Source organism: Melitaea cinxia, chromosome 11 (genome assembly GCF_905220565.1).
Source record: "Melitaea cinxia chromosome 11, ilMelCinx1.1, whole genome shotgun sequence".
In the NCBI taxonomy this organism is placed as follows: Eukaryota; Metazoa; Arthropoda; class Insecta; order Lepidoptera; family Nymphalidae; genus Melitaea; species Melitaea cinxia.
Window position 1 is genome coordinate 13,824,286 of NC_059404.1, and position 12,862 is coordinate 13,837,147.

The following is a 12,862-nucleotide window of genomic DNA, read 5'->3' on the forward strand; positions in this document are numbered from 1 at the left end:
ATAAATAAGACGATGTTTGCGACTTTGCATATTATATAATAATACCCTTACGGTTGACATATACATATATAATTAAGATGTTATTTTATTTTATTTTATTTTATTATATATTTTTTTATTTATATATTTTTTCGGCTATTTATATAGTTTTTTTTTACCTGTACTTAAAAACTGCTAATGTCTCTTTTCCTATAACGAAAATGATTGGAGATTATTTCAGTACCCTGTTCCATTGCAGACTGTGGTTTAACATAGTTTTTTTGATGTACATATATCAGGCTAGTTGTTGAGCAGTGTGGGCCAAAATAAAACCTCAAAGGTCACCATTTATACTCTTTATTGTGTATTTTACCCAAAGTTTTATTATGGTGACTAGACGTTGATGTGGATATAAGTATTATTTCGTTGCGTAGATAAGGTAATGATTTAAAAAAAGAGGTACTATCTAAGCTTTTGGCGGTGCGTGCAATAAAAACAAGTCAATCTCTAATATGTAAAACGCACTAAGAAAGTAAATTTAAGCCCTTTGTTGACCCCTTAGTACCCTTTTATATGAAAGGGGGGGCAAACAGTATCATGTGATGTTAAAAGCCTACTAACACTCATCTTCGCTCATTATACATAACGTTGCTATACCGGGCTGCTGTTGCTACACTGCTTGGACTTAATAGTGATTGCATAGATAATATTGACAGGATTTTAGACTCCTTTAATTATTTTCAAACTATTTTCATGTTTAACAAAAGTAATTACAATACATACGTGTGTATCATAAAATTTGGTATTTTTTAATACCTATACGTTTGCACTTTGTAAAGAGTATTGTCTATGGTCATAAACGCGACCCACTAATAAGGTTCTAGAATTTGCCGCTAATGTCGATTGTCGCTGCAGTCGGTAAATGGACGTTTGATGTGGTGTTTGTCAAGTTTGTGCTATTGTGTGTTTACAGTGATTTTTATCCCGTTACTATAATCCGAATTGAAGTTTAAGCTTTTAAGGAGTAGATGAAGGTATGTGCTGTATTTTAAACTAGTTTTATCACGTTAGAAGTAATCATAAGTTTGGATAGTGATTTGGCGCTTGGAGACCGTCAACTGTGCGTCGACCCATCTCTTTTATGTCAGCTGTATACAAAGATCATACGCATTTACGTTATTACTGGCTAATTAATGAATTAAATTCGTATTTTTTTCTTGAAATAGGTCTTATATACATGTCGTAATCCTACGATGACCAATAATTCATCTCAATCTTTAGGTTTACCTCCCGAACTACGGAGGTTATGGAACGCTCCCGTTGTCCATATTACTCGAGCGAAGATAATCATTTATTTCAAAAAATCTTTTTAACACCACTAATGACCCGTCGCGGTACTAAAAAGGTATCGATTGTATTATTTAAAGCAGTTAAATTTGTATAATAACAATCCCCTATCAAGTGTTTTCCTATCGTAGATAAGTGTAGCTTATATCTTAAATGTATATTTGTATGTGGTAGTTTCTCAGTATTTGAGATGCATTAATGCTTCAGGTCGCCCTACGTCCACGTATGGCTTAACATTGATTGTAAGCATCTAATATGTTCACATCTCAATTCAATGCCAGATGTTTGTCTCTGTGACACTGGCCCCAATTTCAAAAGTAATATGCACTTGAATAAGGCACAATATCGAATTGAATTATCCTGCTTATTCGTAATTTTTCAATGTTTCTAATAAAATACTTATTTTTGCAACTTTTGTAATGCAAATCTTGCATTATGTATACGTTAAAACTGTAACAAATGACAATTGTTTGTTGATTACTAATCTATACAAATAAATAAAATTGGAGTGTCTGTTTGTAATATTAAAATAACCGCTTTATACTAAATGCATATGGATTTATACATGGTATATATACCAAAATAACATTTAAAAAAAAAAATTGTGTCTATCTGTCTGAAATGGCTAAACAGATTTTTGACGGGACTTTCACTGGCAGATAGCTGATGTAGCAAGAAGTAACTTAGGCTACTTTTATTTTAGATTTTTGGCCACTTTTATTAACTCTGTGAACTGTACAATACTTTACAAATTTTTTGTTAAATTCCATGCAGACAAAGTCACGGGCACAGCTAGTAAGAAAATATAAAAGCAATTTTACAAACTTCAAATTATCTAGATATGTTTTCATGAGCACAAATATTAGCTGTGCCTCGCAATTTCACACGTGTTAATTTGGAAAAAAAATAGCCTATAGCCTTCCTCGATAAATGGGCTGTCACTGAAAGAAATTTCCAAATTGGACCAATAGTTCCTGAGATTAGTGCGTTCAAACAAACGAACAAACACTTCAGCTTTATAATATTAGTATAGATATTAACTGCACTTGACAATAAATATAAGTATCAATAAAAATAATCAAACAATTACTTCAATAATTAATGAATCTACTCTCTGTTCACTAAAATTTTATAAGAATGTTTGTGATAGTTTTATAATGCAAAAATAGTGTGAATATTTTTTTATATAATATTTTATATAAGAATCATTTTATTTCAAATATCATCCTTGATAATAATTAAAAATAGTTATGTAAAAATTTATTATTTATATCTATAATTAAAAGTTTATTTAAAAAAAATTTGAACTAAAAGATCCAAAACTGCTCTATATATCTATAGTCAGTGACTGTCTACTTTATTACATTTTTTTTTTTTTGATCAAAAGTGACAAAATTCTTTGTTTTGTTGATGTTATTGTGTAAAAAAAGTAATTGAATAATAATGAATCTTTATTTCTTTAAATTATAATCTAGTTGGTCTATCAATGGAACTTTGGTTCAGAGGTTCCTTATGTAATACTATACAACCCATACTGTTTCTCCTTCTTTGACTTTTACTGTTCAACTCTTATGAGTCATAGAGTTATGTTTTGTCTTTTCTAACTTGCGCCATTAAACCATACATCTTAAAAAATTATGGAAAAGAGAATTCTTAAAAAAAACAATAAAGAAATAAACTTAACTAACTTAATTTATCACAGTTAATAGATAATGCACATTAAAAACTTTGATGCAAACCTCAAAGAAGGTTTAATTTGTATTTAAGTTGGTATTCAGGAACTAATTTTAGCATCTATATATCTGTACTTTTAATAAAATTGTAACAGGTCCGAGTCAAAATATATTTAATCATCATTACAGTCTATAACAGTCCACTGCTGGACATAGGCCTCCACAAGTTTACGCCAAAAATAACGTGAACTCATGTGTTTTGCCCATAGTCACCACGCTGGGCAGGCGGGTTGGTGACCGCAGTACTGGCTTTGTCGTACCAAAGACGCTGCTGCCCGTCTTCGGCCTGTGTATTTCAAAGGCAGCAGTTGGATGGTTATCCCGCCATCGGTCGGCTTCTTAAGTTCCAAGATTGTTGTGGAACCTTGTTATCCCTTAGTCGCCTCTTACGACACCCACGGGAAGAGAGGGGTGGCTAAATTCTTTAGTGCCTTAGCCACACAGCACAATATATTTAAATATATTTTTATATATTTAATATATTTAATAATATAATGTAATACATATAATGTAACTATATATATAGCTTATAATTCATGGAGGCTATACTGTAATTGATACTGAGCCTAAGACTATTTTTTTTTTTTTTTGTTATTTGATTGTTTGTATGGCTGTACTACTCACATATGACTACCGAATTAAAACTACTAAACAAATATGAAAAAAGTTAAAGTAAAAAACCCACAACCCCGGAGCAGAAAGCAGGGTCACTACAAACTTCGCCACCGGGCTAGATATATTTTTCTCTCAGTCACTGAATGTTCGTTGTTTATTTATTGGTATTTATTTACTGGCTGTGTCTTATTTAACCTTCATGAATATTAAAAAGTTATAAAACTGAAAGTGCCCAATGCCAATGTCATTCATATACCTACAGTAGGTTCTAATGTTTCTATTGTTGTAAATAACATGGTCTTCATAAAAAAATTGTCTTTTAAACAATAGTCATTATGACTTTAAAAAACTTTACTAAGAAATATGACTGCTCGAGATAGCTACAAGGAAATGATTGATTATCATATACATACCTAAAACAGTGGGCATTTTCTACTTTAAAGTTTAAGCTTTTTGTATAATCATTACATCATTGCAGCCTATACAGTCCACTGCTGGACATAGGCCTCCACAAGTTCACGCCAAAAATAACGTGAACTCATGTGTTTTGCCCATAGTCACCACGCTGGGCAGGTGGGTTGGTGACCGCAGTATGGGCTTTGTCGCACCGAAGATGCTGCTGCCCGTCTTCGGCCTGTGTATTTTAAAGCCAGCAGTTGGATGGTTATCCCGCCATCGGTCGGCTTCTTAAGTTCCAAGGTGGTTGTGGAACCTTGTTATCCCTTAGTCGCCTCTTACGACACCCACGGGAAGAGAGAGGGTGGCTAAATTCTTTAGTGCCGTAGCCACACAGCGCTTTTTTGTATAATATTGGTTTTTAATGTTAATGCGAATTTCACTCATTATAATGAGACAGCTTTTTTAAATGTCCGACGTTTTTGATACTTTACAGTAGAGATGCCGCGAATAGTAATTGGGCCGAATACCGAATATTCGGCGAGGTTCTTGGCCGAAGCGCCGAACACTCGGCAGCCGAATATTCGGCCACACTTAGTACTTTTCGCGGGCGATAAGACACAACTCGTCACCGTACGAGCTTAAACTTGCATCGCTGAAGTAATACGTACTTCGCGGTCGTGTTACAACCTGCTTTATTTGTTGGTCGTTGATGCGTCGTACTTACTGTATACTAAAATATAACATTTAATGTGATTGATTACCATAAGAAATATCACCGTTTGTTCGAGAAAAGCAAAATGAATCAATTTAATAAGAAATCGCCTATTCGGAACTATTATGAAATTTATAGTGATGACAATAAACTGGCAGTTTGTTTGTTTCTCACCAATGGTAGATTTTAAATATTAATTTGTTAGTTCTTTTTTGGTTAAATAAATATCTTTGTGTGTAATATTTCGAGTTTTTTCATAATTTATTTGGTAATCCTTACTGTATTTTATCATAAAAAAGGAAGTAAATCTGTTTATCACGATTTCGCGCCCAAACTGCTGAACCGATTTAAATGAAATTTGGTACACAGATACTCTAGAGTCTTAGAAAGGACATGGGCTATAATTTACGCGAAGTCGCGGAAAAACAGTTAGTAGGAATTAAAAAAATTGCTATTCGGTATTCGGCCAAATGGTTAACCATATTCGGCCGAATACCGAATAGCGAAAAAAAGAGGCCGAATAGCCGAATACCGAATAATTGCCGAATATTCGTGGCATCTCTACTTTACAGCAACCATGGTCACAGGAGGAATTTTCATAACATTTTGTATTATGGGATTAAGTAGATTGTTGGTGGTTGGTTTACATAATGTTATCAGAATTTATAGCTAAAAATACACACAGAGGTGCGCACTATACCTATTCCATGCACATTGTTTATTTGGAACGGTAACAATATATTATTACTGATAAAATTCTAAAAATATTATTATTATTGTATTTAAAAACAATGCTGTTGGGTTTAAATTTCTTTTTATTTCATTGATGCCATTTTGTATGTTCAATAATTTTACAAACTACCAATTCCATTTAAAAATTAATTTTATATGTTGTTGCATTAAAAAGTCAATTAGATTTAACTAAAGTTGTGGTGATCGAAGTAGAGGTGGTTGGCTAGTATTAAACAAAACTTCGACAAATATTCAGACGACATTAATTAAGAGCTTGTATTGCCGTTTTTGGTAAGAAACTCTTAAAATGTGTCTAATATCGTTAATGGTGTCTGTTAGATGCAGCAAGCGTAAAAACGAATGGAATGGAGATCGTGCGTGGTAAAATTTCACGTAAGTGAAACCGTAGGCTGTTGTATTACATTTCTAGTTGAAACCAGTTATATGTATAATTCTATTATCATTAAATGTACGTAATTAGTAGTGTAACGAAGACAAACACGTGTGTAGACAATACACGACTTCCTTATTCGCATATTTATAAAGGTTCTTCTTTTATACTTTCGGAGGTTTGCTGATTGTTACAATCCCACTGCTGGGCACCGGTCTCTTCTATTTTATGGAAAAAAAAACGTGTTTCAGAATATTGCTTATACATGCAGATTTCTTTAGGCTCCGTTCACATCGGCGCAGTCGAAGCGGAGCGTCGCGTTTTTACTCAGGATTTGAATTTGCGCGAACATCCCAAGTTACTCATGCGAATTAAGATACTAAAGGTTTTTGCTAGTTGCGTTCACTTTAAAAGTGAATTTTAGGGTTAATGCACCGTTTTGCTAGCAATATTTTGCAATTTTTTTGTAAGATCCGTACGTTAAAATTTTTAACACAAAATAATTTATGGATAAAGTATGGGAAAAACGATTAGCGCGTAGCATAAGGAATATTATAACATTATGCTTATGCCAATTGAATTCAGACGTGGAGTTTTAGGAAAAGTATTACAGGCAAGTTTTATCTTTTGAATACGTGCCCAAATTCTCGTGCGCGATGTCTTGACAAAGTAATGTCTTAGTAGATACGTTGTCTATCAGATTTTTAGTGAGATCAATCTTTCTGAACAAAGTCTTATGCTTTTGGCAGCAAAATTACTAACAGTAGTTGTCGTGCTTGTACTAAAAGAAAAAATCTTATTCTATAATAAGAATATATATAAAAAAAGTATTTTATTCGTAACAATTGAATGGTTTAAAAAAAATTTGCAATACAACTCCAGTATTTACTTAGTGAAATCATTGTATTTATTGCAAATACTAAAAAAAAAAAATACTAAAAACTTTTAGCACTACTCAACGTATCTCCTTTATTTGTAACGAGAAATTTAGACTTGTTTTATCAAGTCACGTATTGATTGCGTTTCTTCTGTTAGGCAATATTGATTTCAGTTAAGAAGTCGATTGCGCATTATATTAGTTTTATTTTGATTAAAATATCGAAATTGATTATAATATCGAAAAAATAAAACACGGAATGCTAAAAATACGTCACACAAGTGTGATACGAGCTTTATAAATAACTGCGTCCCTGTTGCGTTGGCATCGCTTGGCCGCACGGGTTTGTTCAATATTTGACGTTTATAAGTTTTATTAAAATATATTCTTTTAATGAATATGTGCTAATTTTCTGGATGGCAAAAATGCTAAATTGTGTGTACACTTGAATTTTTTTGTTAAAACTATTCAGTTTGTCAATTATTTAAAATTATTCACATTATTTTATCCCCTGGTTTAACACCTTTGAAACTCAATGAATTGAAGTTAAAGATGAAGTTATTTTTTATAAAACTTTATGTTAAAGATGTTGAGTTTTCTAATCAAAAGATATGAAGCAAAACTTAGTGATAAAATAATTACGTACCTATGACGAAATGAAATAATTCTTGTTCGACTATAATTGTGTTTGCTCGCAAACGAAAAAAAACCGACTTCAATTACATCGACGAGTAATACAACGTAGATCGACGCAAAAATAGTCAATTAACTACGCGTTATCAAAGATTACTCAAAAAGTAGTAGTCAGATCTCAATAAAATTTATATGTGACCACATGACAAACATCAGCTTTCGATTAAATTAAAAATTATTAAAATCGGTACGCCCATTAAAAAGTTACTGCGGATTTTCAAGAAGTTCCCTCGATTTCTCTAGGATCCCATCATCAGATCCTGGTTTCCTTATCATGGTACTAAACTAGGGATATCTTCTTTCCAACAAAAAAAGAATTATCAAAATCGGTGCACCCAGTAAAAAGTTATTGCGGATTTTTGAGAGTTTCCCTCGATTTCTCTGGGATCCCATCAACAAATCCTGGTATCCTTATCATGGTACTAAACTAGGGTTATCTCCTTTCCAACAAAAAAAGAATTATCAAAATCGGTACATCCAGTAGAAAGTTATGCGGTATAATACAACGTAGGTCGACGAAAAAAGCGTCAAGTAAAAACGCATTATTAGATATAACTCGAAAAGTGGTTGTTAGATCTCAAATAAATTTAAATGGGACCAATTGACACACACCACCTTTCGATTAAAAAAAAAATTGTCGAAATCGGTCCACACGGTCAAAAGTTCTGATGTAACATACATAAAAAAAAAAAATAAAAAAAATACAGTCAAATTGAGAACCTCCTCCTTTTTTGGAAGTCGGTTAAAAACACGTTTTATGTTTGTTTTCACTTTACGACTATACAAAATATTTTCATATGACATTTGAAAGCATGAAAAAATTAAATATGCGAATTATTCTCACACTTCAGTTTTGTGAATTAGATGAAAAAGGCAACTTTTAGGTCTATGTATTAACTCGTAGTTAAACTTTGTGATAGATTGAGTGAGAAAAAAGATTTCGCTCAGTAATGGGAAAACCACTATAGGAACACCCAGAACACTTAAAATTGGCATTTATAATTAACGCCGTAACATATACAATTAACTAATAAATCGTTAGTGATTGAAGTAAGTCTCTAAAACAGATTTTGTGTAGCAGCTGAATAATATATCATTTGTTTAGATACAAACAATCACGTAATTTATTAGTAGTCGTAATATAGGTATATACATATTAAACTCACAAACTTTGGTTCAAGTTTGTGAGTTTCAAAATTTTCCGGTCCGTTATTATTATCTTTGATTATCTTGATTATTATTATTGATCTTATAGAGAACAAAATATAAAAATATTATTATTGTACGCTATTGAATAATTGTAATTAAATTATGTAGCAATAAATTAATCTTAATTGTTTGTTAATTGATTGTGACGTGGCGAGTGTTTAAAAATAAATTCTAATTATAAATTACGACTCCTAGTCTAAATCTATTCTTAGGTTCTATTTTTATTTAGTTATGAAAAAATCCGTTATACCGGCGACGTAAGCATATGGTGCCGTTTTTGGCAGCAATTTGGCACTCAATGTACGGTTTGTAATAGTCGTCAAACCAGAATGGAATACGTTTATGGTACAGGTGTTTAGATAGTTTCCCTTCTATAAAATAATAACAGTAAATATTAATTAATAGTTATTATATTGCATTTTACAAAATAATGTTTGAGATGATCTCAGAAAATTCTCATTAAATTAATAAAAAAAAAAAAATACTAACATTTATTAAACACACACGCATATATAGCTTTAGATATATCTTTTGTTTATTGTTAAAGTCTGTGGTTAAATTATGGTCGAATTTCGACCACTGGGTGGCCACTAGTAAAAAAAAAAACTTTGTCATGTTAATAATTATGTTCTAGTGCTGGATTTCTTAGCATTCGATTATTAGCTTTGAGAGCAATAAATGTCAAAGAGGTTTTAGACCGTATATGCCCAACGTTCGAAGTAACGAAGAACATTCATAGAGAGTTTGTATGTACCATGGCAACTGACAACCATATGTAGTAGGTCTGTAAGAGTGTGTGTTTATTCACTGCGTATCATCGAATTCTCTTGCACGTGCATGCTTTACTCACATGGTACTCATTTTGATTGGCATTTGCACGTAGTTATATAAACTGTGTTTTAGTTTAGATTTACGTTCATATGTTCCTTATGTTGCTTTAAACTAACACTAGATTTCATTTCACACTCAGTGGAACGCAGAGCCAAGCGGCTAATCGGTAACGCCAGTTTGGTGGAGTCTTTACACTCTGGCTCTCCAAAGAAAAGTTGCCAGTCTAACGGTCTTTTACAGATTGTACTTTTGGGAGTGTGCCCTGGAGCTGCACGAGCTCATACCCCCATCTCCTTTCTTTCATCGGACTTACAGACGTACCGCAGGCTTTCATCCCTACCTGATTGATATATGTACCCTTCATTCGTAAAAAGCGCTTCGAATCATCTTTTTTAATGCGCACGGCCAAAGAGTGGAATTCCCTGCCGGCGTCTGTATTTCCGAGTTCATACAACCCGGACATGTTTAAAGCGCGAGTGAACAGGCATCTTCTGAGCCATCCATCTTCGACCTCGTCTCTGCTCTAGAGCTAGACTGGGGTCAAGAGTAAGCCCATAATATTATTAAAAAAAATAAATAGATTTTATGTTTTTAACGAAATTGTATATAAAATGAATAAAAGCGAGATTCATAAACCTAAACAGCACATGACACGTACAATATATCATTTCGAAGTTAGCTACAAAAATATCAGTCAAATACGAGCAGTAGCTTAGCCACAAGATATAATTATAAAACATGTTAAACCTACTACTAAAAATATATAGGACTAACGTGGTTTTTAGTGCGAGATCCGAACTACAGACGAACTTCATCTGTTCAATGGATGAAAATTATGTAGTTGTTAGTAGTGTTATTTTAGTATACTAGAAAAATAATCGCGAAAAGGTTAACTAAAATTTTCGGGCTAGGCTATATTTAATTCAAAATTGTAAATAGTATTTTTATTTAAAATTGCACTTACGAGTTTAAAAGAATTACTTTAATACCTACCGACAGTATGAAGCCTGTAGAAAATGCAAACGTTGGATTTTCTATTATTTTCCTGGTATAACTACTAGGTTGGCAGGTATAAACAGGTATATTAATATATATTGTTCTAGTTACTTTCACCCACTTGTTTAATTAATAAATCTTACGTCAAAATTAGCGCTGTTTCATTGCAAATACGATGACATAGGGATGCCTGGTAAAAGTCTGGTTTCAATGGCGGTTGCCGAATATAATATATGTTGTATAAGTCTGGTCAGGAATTTTCCAGTCAAACCTTTCGCGATCTATCTTTGACATATTAAAAAGGATATTTATTTAATTTTTATCCACTAAGCAGATGGATGAAGATCACGTTTAGTTCGGATCTTAGACTATTTAATATTTATCTAACACACAAGTGTATGTAGTAATGTATAATCATCATAATTATATATTATACGCTAAGGTTAAGATGTTTTCCTCCCTTTTTAGAAAAAAACATCACAATTACTCCACATAAATTACATATCATTTTATAGATAATTGCTTGCTCTGCCGGCATCAACAACAAAAAAAAAATTGTTATTGCTTGTTTTTGTAAATTAATTAATTATTAAAATTCTCGTGTCACAATGTTAGTTAAAATACTCCTCCGAAACGCCTTGACCGATTTTTATGAAATTTTGTGTGCATATCGGGTCTGAGAATCGGCCAACATCTAGATTTCACACCCCTTAGTTATGGGGGGGGTGTTAATAACATATATGGAAAAACAACGTTTGCAGGGTCAGCTAATATATATATATATATGATTGACTTTAATTTTGAAACAACGTCAACATGATTGACAATAGGTAAATTTTTTGTTTAATTTTAAATCAACTCACGTATAAATACTTTTTTTGTAATTTTTAACCGACTTCCAAAAAAGGAGGAGGTTCTCAATTCGACTGTATTTTTTTTTTTATGTATGTTCCATCAGAACTTTTGACCGGGTATACCGATTTCGACAAATTTTGTTTTAATCGAAAGGTGGTGTGCGCCAATTGGTCCCATTTAAATTTATTTGAGATCTAACAACTACTTTTCGAGTTATATCCAATAATGCGTTTTTACTTGACGCTTTTTTCGTCGACCTACGTTGTATTATACCACATAACTTTCTACTGGATGTACCGATTTTGATAATTCTTTTTTTGTTGGAAAGGGGATATCCCTAGTTTAGTACCATGATAAGGAAACCAGGATCTGATGATGGGATCCCAGAGAAATCGAGGGAAACTCTCGAAAATCCGCAATAACTTTTTACTGGGTGTACCGATTTTGATAATTTTTAATTTAATCGAAAGCTGATGTTTATCATGTGGTCACATATAAATTTTATTGAGATCTGATAACTAGTTTTTGAGTAATCTTTGATAAAGCGTAGTTGCTTGACTATTTTTTCGTCGATCTGCGTTGTATTACTTGTCGATGTAATTGAAGTCGGTTTTTTTTCGTTTGCGCGCAAACACAATTATGTAAAGTGATAAATATTATACTTATTATATAATTATTATTATACTTATTATTATAATTATTAAATGGGAATTATTCGCTCGGGTATAGATAGTACTTATTTTAATATTTGTGATGTTGTCGTTGTATTATGCATTTAATTTTCTAGCCATTGACTTTTATCGTAATGACAGTGTTTATAAAAAAAAAAAAAAAAACTAGAAAGTTTATTTGCCATTAATATGCATAGCATGTCAGTCTATTTTTATTATATACTGCGTGCTGTACCCGCGACTTTGTCCGTCTGGAATTTAACAAAAAAGTTTGTTTCGGTTCGCAGAGTTACATAATAAATAATTTTCTAAAATAAAAGTAGCCTAAGTTACTCCTTATTACGTCAGCTATCTGCCAGTGAAGTGTCAAAATCCAGCTGTCCAGCCGTTTCAGAGATTGCCGGAACAAATGGACAGACAGACAGACAAAAATTGTAAAAAAAATATGGTTTGGTATATGTACCGTGTATACATCCATATACATTTAGTAAAAAGCGATTATTTTAATATTACAAACAGATTCTTCAATTTTATTTATTTTTATAGATTATATTGTTCGAGAATTTCTTCAATCTGCTAAATATATAGTATGGATTAGACACTTATTTTGTCGTTAACTTAGATTTTAATTTAGAAATTGTGTTGAAGTAAATGTTTTTTAGTTTAACAGCTCTTGCTTATACACTCCTTATGTGTTGTGTCGGTATACTTAAAGGTAATCCCATGATTATAAAGGAAACATTTCGACTAGTTCGTTGCGGATTAGACTCCTAATCCTTATCGATATCAGAAGGGGAGAGTTTTTGCTGCCAGTAGTAACGT

At 32.3% G+C, this 12,862-nt stretch overlaps 1 protein-coding gene across 1 annotated transcript in view; it reads left to right on the forward strand.

Annotated features, from left to right (window-relative positions):
* The first annotated feature begins 896 nt into the window (after window positions 1-896).
* The window catches only part of LOC123657741 (CCR4-NOT transcription complex subunit 6-like), a 28,587-nt gene continuing 16,621 nt past the window's right edge, over window positions 897-12,862 (forward strand). The window contains exon 1 of the mRNA XM_045593256.1: window positions 897-1,013. The gene's annotated coding sequence lies outside the window, so the exon portion shown is untranslated. The remainder of the gene's footprint in view (window positions 1,014-12,862) is intronic.